The 16,695-nt window shown below is 54.7% G+C and overlaps 1 protein-coding gene across 2 annotated transcripts in view; it reads left to right on the top strand.

Annotated features, from left to right (window-relative positions):
• LOC140387010 (Na(+)/citrate cotransporter-like) overlaps positions 1-16,695 on the top strand; it is a 126,145-nt gene that overhangs the window by 81,405 nt on the left and 28,045 nt on the right. The gene's annotated exons all lie outside the window — the stretch shown is intronic.

Here is a 16,695-nt window from a genome sequence, read left to right as displayed (position 1 = left end):
CTCGGCTGTATCCAGGAAGGTGATTCACCGTCAACTTCTCGAGGGCAATTAGGGATGGGCTATAAATGCTGGTCTCAATGCTCCTGTTCCAAGGACGAATTAAGAGAAGATGTGGAGATGCCGGCGTTGGACTGGGGTGGGCTCAGTAAGAAGTCTTACAACACCAGGTTAAAGTCCAACAGGTTTGTTTCGATGTCACTAGCTTTCGGAGCGCTGCTCCTTCCTCAGGTGAATGCAGAGGTCTGTTCCAGAAACACATATATAGACAAATCCAAAGATGCCAAACAATGCTAGGAATTAAGAGAAGGTTATTGGACTTCCGGTTGCGGCTATGCAGAGCTAAGTCGCACGTTCGGCAGCTCCCGCTTGGAACGGACCTTTGGGTTCATTTCAGGGCCCCAACGGCATTTGCTTGACATTTCCCGGTGTGGGAAGAAGACTGCAGCATTCCCCCGACAGTGTATGGCTTGGACCAGAAGCGGGGCAACTAAAAAAGTGGTGGTGAAGCCAAAGAAAGCGCGAGGGAAGAAGAGCAAGATGGCGGCGGGCGGGGACCAGGCAGCGTGGATGCAGTGGGTGCAGGAGCAGCAGGAGGTTATCCAGGGCTGCATCAGGGAGATCAAAGCGGACCTGCTGGAGCCGATGAAGGCTTCTATAGACAAGCTGCTGGAGACCCAGACGGCCCAGGGGGTGGCGATCCGCGAGGTCCGACAAAAGATCTCAGATAACTAGGACGGGATCTTGGGCCTAGCGGTAAAGGTGGAGGCGCAAGAGGCGCCCCACAAGAAATGGCAGGAACGGTTCGAGGAGATTCTGGGCCTCCCGGAGGGGCTGGAGGGGCCGGACGTGGGGGCCTAAGTGGTCACCATGTTAAACTCGCTGATGGGAGCGGGGTCCTTCCAGGGGCCCCTGGAGCTGGAAGGGGCCCATAGAGTGCTGGCGAGGAGGCCCAAGGCTAACGAGCCTCCGCGGGCGGTGCTGGTGCGGTTTCATCGGTTCGTCGATCGGGACTGCGTACTCGAGTGGGCCAAGAAAGAGAGGAGCAGCAGGTGGGAGAACGCGGAGGTTCGGATATATCAGGACTGGAGAGCGGAGGTGGCGAAGAGGAGGGCCGGGTACAACCGGGCGAAGGCGGTGCTGCACAGGAAGGGGGTGAAGTTTGGCATGCTGCAGCCGGCGAGACTGTGGGTCACTTACAAGGACCGGCACCATTATTTTGAGTCCCCGGAGGAGGTGTGGGCCTTTGTTCAGGCCGAGAAGCTGGACACAAACTGAGGGTCGGGATGGGGGGGGGGGGGGGGGGGGGGCATGGGGATGGTCAGGGATTGTTGTTGTGTTACATTTTGAGGGGGGGTTCTTTGTTCTTGTTTATTTTTGATTCAGTGTGAGTGGTTAGGGTGGGTTGGGCACTGTTTTGGTTGGGACTGTCAGATGGGCTCCTGGAGGGGGGGCAAGTAAACGGAGTAGGGGGTGGATGGCCGGTAGGGGGGATGGGGCCCACGGGGGAGGCCCGAGTCGGGGTGAGGGGACTGGGCCTGTAAAAGGAGCTGCGACAGAGGAGGTGGGGCCGGGCAGGTGGAAAGGGCGGGCTTTTTCGCGGGCTGAAGGCTGGAGGGGGCGGGGAACATAGAACATAGAACATAGAACGATACAGCGCAGTACAGGCCCTTCGGCCCACGATGTTGCACCGACACAAAAGCCATCTAACCTACACTATGCCATTATCATCCATATGTTTATCCAATAAACTTTTAAATGCCCTCAATGTTGGCGAGTTCACTACTGTAGCAGGTAGGGCATTCCACGGCCTCACTACTCTTTGCGTAAAGAACCTGCCTCTGACCTCTGTCCTATATCTATTACCCCTCAGTTTAAAGCTATGTTCCCTCGTGCCAGCCATTTCCATCCGCAGGAGAAGGCTCTCACTGTCTACCCTATCTAACCCCCTGATCATTTTGTATGCCTCTATTAAGTCTCCTCTTAACCTTCTTCTCTCCAACGAAAACAACCTCAAGTCCATCAGCCTTTCCTCATAGGATTTTCCCTCCATACCAGGCAACATCCTGGTAAATCTCCTCTGCACCCTCTCCAAAGCCTCCACGTCCTTCCTATAATGCGGTGACCAGAACTGTACGCAATACTCCAAATGCGGCCGTAGCAGAGTTTTGTACAGCTGCAACATGATCTCATGGCTCCGAAACTCAATCCCTCTACCAATAAAGGCCAACACTCCATAGGCCTTCTTCACAACCCTATCAACCTGGGTGGCAACTTTCAGGGATCTATGTACATGGACACCTAGATCCCTCTGCTCATCCACACTTCCAAGAACTTTACCATTAGCCAAATATTCCGCATTCCTGTTATTCCTTCCAAAGTGAATCACCTCACACTTCTCTACATTAAACTCCATTTGCCACCTCTCAGCCCAGCTCTGCAGCTTATCTATATCCCTCTGTAACCTGCTACATCCTTCCACACTGTCGACAACACCACCGACTTTAGTATCGTCTGCAAATTTACTCACCCACCCTTCTGAGCCCTCCTCTAGATCATTGATAAAAATGACAAACAGCAACGGCCCCAGAACAGATCCTTGTGGTACGCCACTTGTAACTGAACTCCATTCTGAACATTTCCCATCAACCACCACCCTCTGTCTTCTTTCAGCTAGCCAATTTCTGATCCACATCTCTAAATCTCCCTCAATCCCCAGCCTCCGTATTTTCTGCAATAGCCTACCGTGGGGAACCTTATCAAACGCTTTACTGAAATCCATATACACCACATCAACTGCTCTACCCTCGTCTACCTGTTCAGTCACCTTCTCAAAGAACTCGATAAGGTTTGTGAGGCATGACCTACCCTTCACAAAGCCATGCTGACTATCCCTGATCATATTATTCCTATCTAGATGATTGTAAATCTTGTCTCTTATAATCCCCTCCAAGACTTTACCCACAACAGACGTGAGGCTCACCGGTCTATAGTTGCCGGGGTTGTCTCTACTCCCCTTTTTGAACAAAGGGACCACATTTGCTATCCTCCAGTCCTCTGGCACTATTCCTGTAGCCAATGATGACATAAAAATCAAAGCCAAAGGTCCAGCAATCTCTTCCCTGGCTTCCCAGAGAATCCTAGGATAAATCCCATCAGGCCCCGGGGACTTATCTATTTTCAGCCTGTCCAGAATTGCCAACACCTCTTCCCTACGTACCTCAATGCCATCTATTCTAATAGCCTGGGTCTCAGCATTCTCCTCCACAACATTATCTTTTTCCAGAGTGAATACTGACGAAAAATATTCATTTAGTATCTCTCCTATCTCTTCAGACTCCACGCACAACTTCCCATCCCTGTCCTTGACTGGTCCTACTCTTTCCCTAGTCATTCGCTTATTCCTGACATACCTATAGAAAGCTTTTGGGTTTTCCTTGATCCTACCTGCCAAATACTTCTCATGTCCCCTCCTTGCTCGTCTTAGCTCTCTCTTTAGATCCTTCCTCGCTACCTTGTAACTATCCATCGCCCCAACTGAAACTTCACACCTCATCTTCACATAGGCCTCCTTCTTCCTCTTAACAAGAGATTCCACTTCTTTGGTAAACCACGGTTCCCTCGCTCTACACCTTCCTCCCTGCCTGACCGGTACATACTTATCAAGAACACGCAGTAGCTGATCCTTGAACAAGCCCCACTTATCCAGTGTGCCCAACACTTGCAGCCTACTTCTCCACCTTATCCCCCCCAAGTCACGTCTAATGGCATCATAATTGCCCTTCCCCCAGCTATAACTCTTGCCCTGCGGTGTATACTTATCCCTTTCCATCATTAACGTAAACGTCACCGAATTGTGGTCACTGTCCCCAAAGTGCTCTCCTACCTCCAAATCCAACACCTGGCCTGGTTCATTACCCAAAACCAAATCCAACGTGGCCTCGCCTCTTGTTGGCCTGTCAACATATTGTGTCAGGAAACCCTCCTGCACACACTGTACAAAAAACGACCCATCTAATGTACTCGAACTATATATTTTCCAGTCAATATTTGGAAAGTTAAAGTCTCCCATAATAACTACCCTGTTACTTTCGCTCTTATCCAGGATCATCCTCGCCATCCTTTCCTCTACATCCCTAGAACTATTTGGAGGCCTATAGAAAACTCCCAACAGGGTGACCTCTCCTTTCCTGTTTCTAACCTCAGCCCATACTACCTCGGAAGATGAGTCCCCATCTAGCATCCTCTCCGCCACCGTAATACTGCTCTTGACTAGCAGCGCCACACCTCCCCCTCTTTTGCCTCCTTCTCTGAGCTTACTAAAACACTTAAACCCCGGAACCTGCAACATCCATTCCTGTCCCTGCTCTATCCAGGTCTCCGAAATGGCCACAACATCGAAGTCCCAGGTACCAACCCATGCTGCCAGTTCCCCTACCTTATTTCGTATACTCCTAGCATTGAAATAGACACACTTCAAACCACCTACCTGAACACTGGCCCCCTCCTGCGACGTCAAATCTGTGCTCCTGACCTCTATACTCTCATTCTCCCTTATCCTAAAACTACAATCCAGGTTCCCATGCCCCTGCTGTATTAGTTTAAACCCCCCCAAAGAGCACTAACAAATCTCCCCCCCAGGATATTTGTGCCCCTCCGGTTCAGATGTAGACCATCCTGTCTGTAGAGGTCCCACCTTCCCCAGAAAGAGCCCCAGTTATCCAGAAATCTGAATCCCTCCCGCCTGCACCATCTCTGTAGCCACGTGTTTAATTGCTCTCTCTCCCTATTCCTCATCTTACTATCACGTGGCACGGGCAACAACCCAGAGATAACAACTCTGTTTGTTCTAGTTCTGAGCTTCCATCCTAGCTCCCTGAAAGCCTGCCTGAAATCCTTGTCCCCTTTCCTACCTATGTCGTTAGTGCCAATGTGGACCACGACTTGGGGCTGCTCCCCCTCCCCTTAAGGACCCGGAAAACACGATCCGAGACATCACGTACCCTTGCACCTGGGAGGCAACATACCAAACGTGAGTCTCTCACGCTCCCACAAAATCTCCTATCTGTACCCCTGACTATCGAGTCCCCAATTACTAATGCTCTGCTCCTCTCCCCCTTCCCTTCTGAGCAACAGGGACAGACTCTGTGCCAGAGGCCCGTACCCCATGGCTTACCCCTGGTAAGTCCCCCCTCCCACAAGTATCCAAAGCGGTATACTTGTTTCTCAGGGGAACAACCGCAGGGGATCCCTGCACTGACTGCTTCTTCCCAGTCCCTCTTACAGTTACCCATCTATCTCCAATCTTTGGTGTAACTAATTCCCTGAAGCTGCTATCTATGACCCCCTCTGCCTCCCGAATGATCCGAAGTTCTTCCAACTCCAGCTCCAGTTCCCTAACTCGGTCTTGGAGGAGCTGGAGATGGCAGCACTTCCTGCAGGTAAAATCAGCAGGGACACTAACTGCATCCCTCACCTCAAACATCCTGCAGGAGGAACATTGCACTCCCTTCCCTGCCATCCCTCTAACTTTCTACCAAGATCTGGCTAACAACTAAATTAAATTTTTTATAAAAAATAATAATAATAATAAAATATGGTACTTACCTCAGACCAATGGGTCTTATTATTAGGTTAGAGGAGGAGGGCGGGTGGGAGACACTACACGTGTAGTGTCTCGGGTTTCCTCTCCACCAGAATTTATTGGTGAGGGTCTTCCCAGACGTCCGCGGGTCGACTTCCTGTTCCCGCCTTAAACAATAAAATTTAAAAAAAACAGCAGAGAGGGACCAAAAAAAACGGGGGCAGGTAAGTGTTTTACCTAAATACTCACCCTCCAGCTGCCTCTGCGTTCCTGCTGAAACTCCAAGATCTGCTCCTGTAAAGGTAAGTTACTTTAGGATTTCATCACCAGCAGCCTCTGCACTCCGCTCCCGCTGAAACTCCAAGTGATTTACCCTGCAAGGTAAGTTCTTTTAAATCTAAATACTTACCGGCAACCCCTGAACTCCACTTCCCAGAAGTCCGCGGGTCCGTGGGTTTTTCCCCACGCTTGGGATGTAAGGGGGAGGCGGAGAGCCTGCTGGTGGGTAATGGAGGGGAAGGGGAAGTCCCACAATGGGAGGAGTCGAAGGAGAGACGGGAGTGGCCGGGGTCAGCAGGAGTCAGCTGACTTGCGGGAGTGCAATGGGGGGAGCGCCCAGGTCCGGTCCTGGGCGCTGTACCGTCTGCTCCTAGTGGCGACGGGTTTGCAATCCGGGGTAAGTTTCTCAAACAAGGACGGGGGTTGCACCTTGAGGGTAGCGAGGCCGCAGATAGTGAGTGGGGGTATTGGGCCGCCGAATTTGAACGTAAGGCTCTGTAGATTGCATTGGAAATCTAATCCCAGCAAGGTGGGGGCGCAGAGTTGGGGAAGGACGTTTAGTTTGTAGTTTTTGAACTCCCTCCCCTGCACCGTTAGGGTAACTATGCAGAAACCTTGGATCTGTACGGAGTGGGATCCTGCAGCTAGGGAAATCTTTTGTGCGCTGGGGTAGGTGGTCAAGGAACAGCGTCTTACCGTGTCGGGGTGGATAAAGCTCTCCGTGCTCCCGGAGTCGACTAGGCATGGTGCCTCGTGGCCGTTTATTAGCACCGTTGTCGTCGTCGTCTGGAGTGTCCGGGGCCGAGCATGATCAAGCGTAATTGAAGCGAGACGTGGTTGTAGTAGTGGAGTGGGGTCCGTTGTTGCCGTCCAAGATGGCGTCGGGGAGGAACAAAATGGCCACCCCCATACATCGCACGTGGCTGGGGGGTCACAAGATGGCGGCGGGGGTGGACAAAATGGCCGCCCCCACGCGTCGTAGAGGTTTGGGGTGGTCCAAGATGGCGGCGCCCTTCCTCCCCTCGTGGTGGCCGGGACCCAAAATGGCGGCGTCTGCAGATCGCACATGGGGCGCTGGGGGGGTTGGGGAGCGTTAGGACCACGCGGGGCTCCCTCCTCTCCGGGGACAGCGGTGGTCGGGACCCAAGTTGGTAGCGCCGGCGGGTCAGAAGTGGAGCGCGGGGGGGGATTAGGGGGGCTTTAGAAACGGCCAGAACTCCCTCTTCTCCGTGGGGAGTGGTGGTCGGGACCCAAAGTGGTAGCGTCGGCGGGTCAAACATGGGGTGCGGGGGGGGGGTGTTGGGGAGCGTAAGCGGCGTGCAGGGCTCCCTGTTCTCCCGGGACCGCGGTGGTCGGGACCCAGAGCGGCTGCGCCAGCGGGTGGGGAGCGTAAACGGCGTGCAGGGCTCCCTGTTCTCCCGGGACAGCGGCGACCTCGCGGGACCGGCACACAACCGCGAAATGGCCCTTTTTCCCGCAGCTCTTGCAGATTGCTGCGCGGGCCGGGCAGCGCTGCCGGGGGTGTTTCGCCTGGCCGCAGAAATAACAGCGGGCGCCCCCGGTGCGACTTGGCGTCTGAACCGCGCAAGCCTGTGTGGTGTCCGGGGGGGGGGGGTGGGGGGGTTTGTCGCGACGGGTACGTACGGAGCCCAATGGGCTGCCGCGCGGTCGGGGCCGTAAGCGCGGGTATTACGCGCGGCCACGTCTAGGGAGGCTGCTAGGGCCCGGGCCTCTGAGAGTCCTAGTGACTCTCTTTCTAGAAGTCTTTGGCGGATTTGGGAGGATTGCATACCTGCCACAAAAGCATCGCGCATTAACATGTCCGTGTGTTCATTTGCGTTCACCGAAGGGCAGCTGCAGGCTCGTCCCAAAATCAGCAGCGCGGCGTAGAATTCGTCCATCGATTCTCCGGGACCTTGCCGTCTCGTCGCGAGCTGGTAGCGAGCGTAGATTTGGTTAACTGGGCGGACATAGAGACTTTTCAGTGCTGCGAACGCCGTCTGGAAATCCTCCGAGTCTTCAATGAGGGAGAAGATCTCCGTGCTCACCCTCGAGTGCAGGACCTGTAGTTTTTGGTCTTCTGTGACCCGGCCGGGGGCCGTTCTGAGGTAGGCCTCGAAGCAAGTCTGCCAGTGCTTGAAGGCTGCTGCCGCGTTCACTGTGTGGGGGCTGATCCTCAGGCATTCCGGAATGATCCTGAGCTCCATAGTCCTTTTTAGGCACGCTTAATAAATTGTAGCGCACAAAGACTCCGTGAGACGAATAGAGTGAAGTCGATGAGGCTTTATTAAGTGTGTCTATTCCCCCGCAGCTCAATAGTAGAATGGCCTGCGGGGGAGGACTCCGGCTTCTTATACTCCGCCTTCAGGGCGGAGCTAGAGGTCAACGGCCAACCAGGACCCGGGATCTGTCAGCCAATGACATTAGGGCTTCCTGTCCCACATGACCCCCAATACATACTACCACAATGCCAAATATCGGGGGGTGGCAAACTTGGTGGGAAAGAGGGTGTCGTTCGAGGCGTCGAACATTGTGACAGACAATGGTGGCAGGTACATAATGGTAAGTGGTAAGCTGCAAGGGGAGAGGGTGGTGCTGGTCAACGTGTACGCCCCGAACTGGGACGATGTGGGTTTAATGCGGCGCATGTTGGGTCGGATCCCGGACTTGAAAGTGGGGGGCCTGACAATGGGGGGGGGGGACTTTAACACGGTGTTGGATCCGGCACTGGATCCAGGTCTAGGACGGGTAGGAGGCCGGCGGCGGCTAAAGTGCTGAGGGGGTTTATGGACCAGATGGGAGGGGTGGACCCTTGGAGATTTGCAAGGCCGGGGGCTAGGGAATTCTCATTCTTCTCACACGCTCGATAGCAATTTCGGATCACGCCCCGCATTGGGTAGACCTAGAGCTGGGGAAGGAGAGGGACCAGCGCCCGTTGTGGCGCTTGGAGGTGGGGCTGTTGGCGGACGAGGAGGTGAGCGAGCGGGTCCGAGGAAGTATAGAGAGATCGCTGGAGGCCAACGATAACGGGGAGGTCCGAGTGGGGATGGTCTGGGCGGTGCTGAAGGCGGTGGTGAGGGGAGAGCTGATCTCCATTAGGGCCCACAAGGAGAGGAGAGAGCAGAGGGAGAGGCTGGTGGGGGAGAGGGTGAGGGTAGACAGGAGGTACGCGGAGGTGCCGGAGGACGGACTGTTGAGGAAGAGGCGCAGCCTCCAGGCCGAATTCGACCTGTTGACCACCAGGAAGGCGGAGGTGCAGTGGAGGAAGGCCCAGGGGGCGGTCTACGAGTATGGGGAAAAGGCAAGCCGGATGCTGGCGCATCAGCTTCGGAAGCGGGACGCAGCTAGGGAGATCGGGGGAGTTAAGGACAGGGGAGGGAGCGTGGTGCGGAGTGGGGTTGGCATCAATGGGGTCTTCAGGGACTTTTATAAGGAACTGTATCGGTCCGAGCCCCCACTGGATGAGGGAGGGATGGGCCGCTTTCTGGACCAATTGAGGTTCCCGAATGTGGAGGAGGGACTGGTGGCGGGATTAGGGGCCCGATTGGGCTGGAGGAGCTGGCCAAAGGGATAGGGAGCATGCAGGCAGGGAAGGCACCGGGGCCGGACGGTTTCCTTGTCAAATTTTACAATACATATGTGGACCTGTTGGGCCCGTTGCTGGTTAGGACCTTCAATGAGGCAAGGGTGGGGGGGCTTTGCCCCCGACAATGTCCCGAGCACTGATCTCCTTGATCCTGAAGCAGGACAAGGATCCCCTGCAGTGTGGGTCTTACAGGCCGATTTCATTGTTAAATGTCGATGCCAAGGTGCTGGCGAAGGTCTTAGCCACGAGGATTGAGGATTGTGTGCCGCAGATCATCCATGAAGGCCAGATGGGGTTCGTGAAGGGGAGGCAGTTGAACGTGAATGTGCGGAGGCTCCTGAACGTTATTATGATGCCGGCGAGGGAGGGGGAGACGGAGATAGTGGTGGCGATGGACGCTGAGAAGGCCTTTGATAGGGTAGAGTGGGGGTACTTGTGGGAGGTGCTGAAGAGGTTCGGGTTTGGGGAGGGGTTTGTCAGGTGGGTTAGGTTGTTGTACGAGGTCCCGATGGCGAGTGTGGCCACGAACAAGAGGAGGTCTGAGTACTTTCGGTTGCATCGAGGGACGAGGCAGGAGTGTCCCCTGACCCCCCGGCTCGTCGCACTGGCGATTGAACCCCTGGCTATGGCACTGAGGGAGTCGAGGAACTGGAGGGGGTTGGTGCGGGGTGGGGAGGAGCATAGGGTGTCGCTCTATGCGGACGACTTACTGCTATATGTGGCGGACCCGGTGGGGGGAATGCCGGAAGTAATGAGGATCCTCAGGGAGTTCGGGGATTTCTCAGGGTACAAGCTCAACATGGGGAAGAGCGAGCTGTTCGTGGTTCACCCAGGGGACCAGGAGAGGGGGATTGGCGAGCACCCACTAAAAAGGGCGGAGAGGAGCTTCAGGTATTTGGGGGTCCAGGTGGCCAGGAGCTGGGGGGCCCTGCATAGGCTTAATTTCACGAGGCTGGTGGAGCAAATGGAGCAGGAGTTCAAGAGGTGGGACGCGTTGCCACTGTCCCTGGCAGGTAGGGTGCAGTCAATCAAGATGACGGTGCTCCCAAGGTTTTTGTTCCTGTTCCAGTGCCTCCCTATTCTTATCCCGAAGGCCTTCTTTAGGCGGGTCAACAGGAGTATAACGGGGTTTGTGTGGGCGCGAGGGACTCCGAGGGTGGGAAGGGTGTTCCTGGAGCTGAATAGGGATTGGGGGGGGGCTGGCGCTGCCCAACCTCTGTGGGTACTACTGGGCCGCCAATGCGGCGATGGTGCGCAAGTGGGTGATGGAGGGGGAGGGGGCGACATGGAAGAGGCTCGAGACGGCGTCTTGTGAGGGTACGAGTCTGGAGGCACTGGCAACGGCGCCGCTGCCGCTCCCTCCAATTAGGTATACCACGAGCCCGATGAAGGCAGCTACCCTCAAAATTTGGGGGCAATGGAGGCGGCACAGGGGGGAAGTGGGGGCCTCGGTGTAGACCCCGATACGGGGGTGTTATAACCTGCCTACTTACCATTGGCTGGGGACTAATGACAATCCCACAATCCTGTGGGAGTATGAGCTTCCCCAATGAGGGGGGGCGGAGAAACCATTAGTAAACTCCTAGTATAAATAAAGCTGGCCAGTTTGGAACCAGCAGGAAGAAGTGAGCAGCAAGGGAAGTTGCTGCTGCTGTTATATATATATAAATATATATATATGTTATTGTAAATAAATGTTATTACTTTGTATCCTTAAAACTCGTGCTGGATTGTTCGTGGCCTTCACAAAACTGGCGACGAGGGTTAAAGTGAATAGCTGTCTACACTGCTGAAGCCACCTCCCTGGATTTTTGTTGGATACAGGTTGGAAGTTGTTTTCTGTTATACCATGCCTCTGTACGGATGTTTGGATGTTTTTGATGCTGCGCTGGAAAGCTGGAACCGGTACGCACAACGGATGCGTTACTATTTTGGGGCAAACAATATCACCGAAAACGAGCGCCAGGTGGTCATATTGCTCATCGCCTGCGGCCCGCATACGTTTGGGGTGATTAGGAGCCTTACGTACCCAGCTGCGCCGGACACCAAAACGTTTGATGAACTTGTGAATATAGTGGGGCAACATTTTAACCCAACCCCGTCCACGGTAGTCCAGCGTTACCGGTTTAATACCGCTGAGAGGACCCCTGGAGAATCCCTTGCCGATTTTCTATCCAGGCTACGCAGGATTGCGGAGTACTGTGACTATGGTGAGACCTTGTCAGAAATGTTACGCGACCGTTTGGTTTGCGGTATTAACAATGCGGCCACCCAGAGGAAGTTGTTAGCTGAGCCAACATTGACTTTTCAACAGGCCATTCAAATAGTATTGTCCCGAGAGAGCGCAGGGCGAGGAGTGCAGGAGCTACAGGGAATGGAAGTGCATGCCTTGGGGCGCAACCCATTCCATCCGAAAATGTCCCCCCGCACTCCTGCGGTACCTTGGGCGAGGTGACGTCCGGACCGACGCCAGTGGCCGTCGGACATTCCTCCCCGAAGAGAGCCTTCTCCAGAACCAATGGATGAGGAGCCATGTCCGTGTCAGACTTGTAGACGCCGACCCCGCCGCGGACGCCGGTCCTGGGGGCGCCAGAGGCGCCGTCGTTCCGACCGAAACTGGGACCAGCCCAGGGGCCGTAACTGGGACCAGCCCAGAGGCCGTACCTTCCATGTGGATGAACCTGCGGCGACTACTCCTGAGGACGTGGAGACGGAGGACGACTGCCTGCAGCTGCATTGTGTGGCAGCTCCCCGTGTGGCCCCCATTAAGGTGACTGTACGGGTCAATGGCCACCCGCTTGAAATGGAGTTGGACACTGGCGCAGCGGTCTCTGTGATCGCCCAGAGGACATTTGACCGCATCAAGCAGGGTATACGGACCCTTACATTAACCGACTCACAGGCCAGGTTGGCCACCTACACGGGGGAACCACTGGACATTGCAGGAACTACAATGACCCCTGTTGTTTATGGACGCCAGGAGGGGCGTTTCCCACTTATCGTGGTGCGCAGCCATGGGCCCAGCCTGTTGGGTCGGGACTGGTTGCGCCATTTGCGGTTGCAATGGCAGCACATCCTCCAAACAGGGTTGACTGAGGTGCTAGGACGATACCCAGATGTATTCCAGCCTGGTTTGGGGAGAATAAAAGGGGATGTAGCCCGTATCCAAGTCGAACCAGGAGCCACGCTGCGCTATTTCCGGGCGCGCCCGGTGCCTTACGCCTTGCTCAAGAAGGTAGAAGGGGAGTTCACTCGTTTGGAGAGTTTGGGTATTATCAGGCCCGTCCGTTTTGCTGACTGGGCAGCACCAATTGTACCTGTAATGAAGCCAGATGCCACAGTTCACTTGTGTGGCGACTATAAACTTACAGTGAATACGGCTTCCCGACTCGACCGATATCCAATGCCTCGCATAGAGGATCTCTACGCGAAGCTTGCAGGTGGACTCTCATTCACAAAATTAGATATGAGTCACGCCTACCTGCAGTTGGAGCTGGACCCTGCCTCCCGACCATATGTAACAATTAATACACACCGGGGCCTGTATGAATATACACGGTTGCCCTTTGGAGTATCCTCTGCCTGCGCAATTTTTCAACGTGTTATGGAGGGCATTTTGAGAGGTTTACGACTTGTTGCAGTCTACTTAGATGACGTTTTGATTACAGGGACGTCGGAGCAGGAACATTTGGAAAATCTGGAGGCTGTCCTTAGACGCCTTTCGGAGGCTGGAGTCCGTTTACGTCGCACAAAGTGCGTATTTCAGGCAAAGGAAGTAGTCTACCTAGGTTATCGGGTGGACCGCGAAGGTTTGCACCCCGTCGCAGAGAAGGTGCGTGCAATTCAACATGCCCCCGCCCCGACTGACACTTCGCATCTTCGTTCTTTTCTCGGTCTCGTAAACTATTACGGGAAGTTCCTCACCAATCTGGCAACTACGCTAGCCCCCTTACACCTGCTGCTAAAGAAAAATCACACCTGGGTTTGGGGTCAGCCGCAAGAAACTGCTTTCCGGCGGGTAAACCAACAATTGTCGTCGTCTGGGTTACTAACCCACTATGACCCTGGAAAGCCTTTGCTCGTCACATGTGATGCATCCCCGTATGGTATTGGGGCCGTCCTGTCCCACAAGATGGAGAATGGGGCCGAGCGACCGATAGCTTTCGCCTCCCGCACATTGACTGCAGCGGAGGAAAAGTACGCGCAGATCGAGAAGCAGGGCCTGGCAGTGGTTTTTGAGGTGAAACGCTTCCACCAGTACGTGTATGGCCGACATTTCACTATCGTGACTGATCATAAGCCCCTGCTGGGACTTTTCAGAGAGGATAAGCCAATACCGCCCATTGCTTCTGCACGGATCCAGCGCTGGGCTTTGTTGCTTGCTGCATACGAGTATTCTCTGGAGCACAAACCAGGAACGCAGATAGCAAATGTCGACACACTGAGCCGATTGCCTTTATCAATCGGCCCCATGTCGACCCCCACGACCGGTGAGGTGGTCGCAACCCTAAATTTTATGGACACCTTGCCTGTCACGGCACTTTGTATCTAACCCCGTGCTGTATCTGTCCTGGGCAGCACGGTAGAATTGTGGATAGCACAATTGCTTCACAGCTCCAGGGTCCCAGGTTCGATTCTGGCTTGGGTCACTGCCTGTGCGGAGTCTGCACATCCTCCCCGTGTGTGCGTGGGTTTCCTCCGGGTGCTCCGGTTTCCTCCCACAGTCTAAAGATGTGCAGGTTAGGTGGATTGGCCATGATAAATTGCCCTTAGTGTCCAAAATTGCCCTTAGTGTTGGGTGGGGTTACTGGGTTATGGGGATAGGGTGGAGGTGTGGGTTTGGGTAGGGTGCTCTTTCAAAGAGCCGGTGCAGACCTGATGGGCCGAATGGCCTCCTTCTGCACTGTAAATTCTATGATTCTATGATAAGCCAATACCGCCCATTGCTTCCGCACGGATCCAGCGCTGGGCTTTGTTGCTCGCTGCATACGAGTATTCTTTGGAGCACAAACCAGGTACGCAGGTAGCAATGTCGACACACTGAGCCGATTGCCTTTATCGACTGGGCCCATGTCGACCCCCACGACCGGTGAGGTGGTTGCAACCCTAAATTTTATGGACACCTTGCCTGTCACGGCATCACAGATCCGTGCGTGGACCCAGACGGAGCCAGTCCTGTCAAAGGTTCGGCACATAGTCCTGTATGGTGGGCAGCATAGACAGCTCCCAGGCGAGTTGCAGGCATTTTCCTCCAAGCTGTCAGAATTCAGCGTGGAAGACGGCATCCTCTTGTGGGGGACGCGTGTGATTGTCCCGGAAAAAGGCCAGGAGCTGATACTAAGAGACTTGCACAATGGGCATCCAGGTGTGACCAAAATGAAAATGTTGGCCCGGAGTTATGTCTGGTGGCCAGGCCTCGACACCGACATTGAGAAGGTGGCCCAAAACTGCTCCATTTGCCAGGAGCATCAGAAGCTTCCGCCGGCCGCGCCCCTACATCACTGGGAATGGCCAGGGCGGCCTTGGGCACGCTTGCATGTAGATTTCGCAGGCCCTTTTCAAGGATCCATGTTCCTTCTATTAATTGACGCCCAGTCTAAATGGCTAGAGGTGCATAAGATGCAGGGGACAACGTCCTGCGCAACAATTGAAAAGATGCGTTTGTCCTTTAGTACGCATGGCCTCCCCGAGGTGCTGGTCACGGATAACGGCATTCCATTCACGAGTGAGGAGTTTGCGAGGTTCACAAAGATGAACGGCATCCGCCATATCCGCACTGCCCCTTACCACCCGGCTTCAAATGGGTTGGCGGAGCGCGCAGTGCAGACATTCAAAAGAGGCCTAAAGAAGCAGTCTTCCGGATCAATGGACACGAGACTGGCTCGCTTTTTGTTTACGTACAGGACCACCCCCCATGCAGTGACTGGGGTAGCTCCCGCAGAACTCCTAATGTGCCGGAGACTTCGCACCCGTCTTAGTATGGTTTTCCCGGACATTGCCGCAAAAGTACGCCGCACACAAGAACGGCAGGGAGAGGGATTTTCTCGGCATCGGCCGATTCGGCAGTGTGCGCCCGGTGACCCAGTGTTCGTTCGGAATTTTGCTGGTGGTGCCCAATGGGTTCCTGGTGTAATCTTTTGCCAAACGGGCCCTATATCTTACCAGGTGCAAGCCCAGGGTCGTCTCCAGCGCAAACATGTAGACCACGTTCGGTCCAGAAGATCATCCCCTCAAAAGATTCCCTGCCCCCGGAGCTCATTTCTACAGCCGCAGGGACCAGAGACAAGGGAAGGTAGTCCTCACAATCTTCCACTGGTGCCTCACTCGAAGCCTGCGCAGGTCGTTACAGAACCGAATGGAGATAGAGACGCTGACATGACGGAGGCAGCAGACTCTGACTCCGAGATGGAGACACAGGATGCATCAGAGGGGGAATCCTCGGGTCCACGGGCCGTGGATGTACAACCGTTGAGCCGTTCATCACGGAAGCGCCGGTCTCCGTCTCGTTACACGCCGCCTGATCCAGCGCCGCGTGCAAATGGTGTCCGGCCTGCGGCCAAACGAGTCCGACGCCCTCCTTCGCCAGGGTCTGATGGATTCCTTGGACTTTGGGGGGGAAGGATGTTATAACCTGCCTACTTACCATTGGCTGGGGACTAATGACAATCCCACAATCCTGTGAGAGTATGAGCTTCCCCAATGAGGGGGGCGGAGAAACCACTAGTAAACTCCTAGTATAAATAAAGCTGGCCAGTTCAGGAACCAGCAGGAAGGAGTGTGCAGCAAGGAAAGTTGCTGCTGCTGTTATATATATATATGTTATTGTAAATAAATGTTATTACTTTGTATCCTTAAAACTCGTGCTGGATTCTTCGTGGCCCTTACGAAAGGGGGAACCACCGGTTTGTCCCAGGGAGACTAGGTGGAGGGTTTTCGGGGTGGCACAGGGCAGGGATAAGAAGGTTGGGGGACCTGTTTGTGGATGGGAAGTTCGCGAGCCTGGGTGAGCTGGAGGAGAAGTACAGGCTCCCCCCGGGAAACACCTTCAGGTACTTACAGGTAAGGGCGTTTGCCAGGTGGTGGAATTCCCACGGCTGCTGCCACGCACAGTACAGGACAGGGTGCTCCGGGGGGGTGGGTCGGAGAGGGGAGGATTTTGGCAACATACCAGGTGATGCAAGAGGAGGAGGAGGCCTCGGTGGAGGGGCTGAAAGGTAAGTGGGAGGAGGGGTTGGGGGAGGTGATCGAG

Source organism: Scyliorhinus torazame, chromosome 12 (assembly GCF_047496885.1).
Source record: "Scyliorhinus torazame isolate Kashiwa2021f chromosome 12, sScyTor2.1, whole genome shotgun sequence".
NCBI classification, from domain to species: Eukaryota; Metazoa; Chordata; class Chondrichthyes; order Carcharhiniformes; family Scyliorhinidae; genus Scyliorhinus; species Scyliorhinus torazame.
This window is presented reverse-complemented; position numbering and strand designations above follow the sequence as displayed.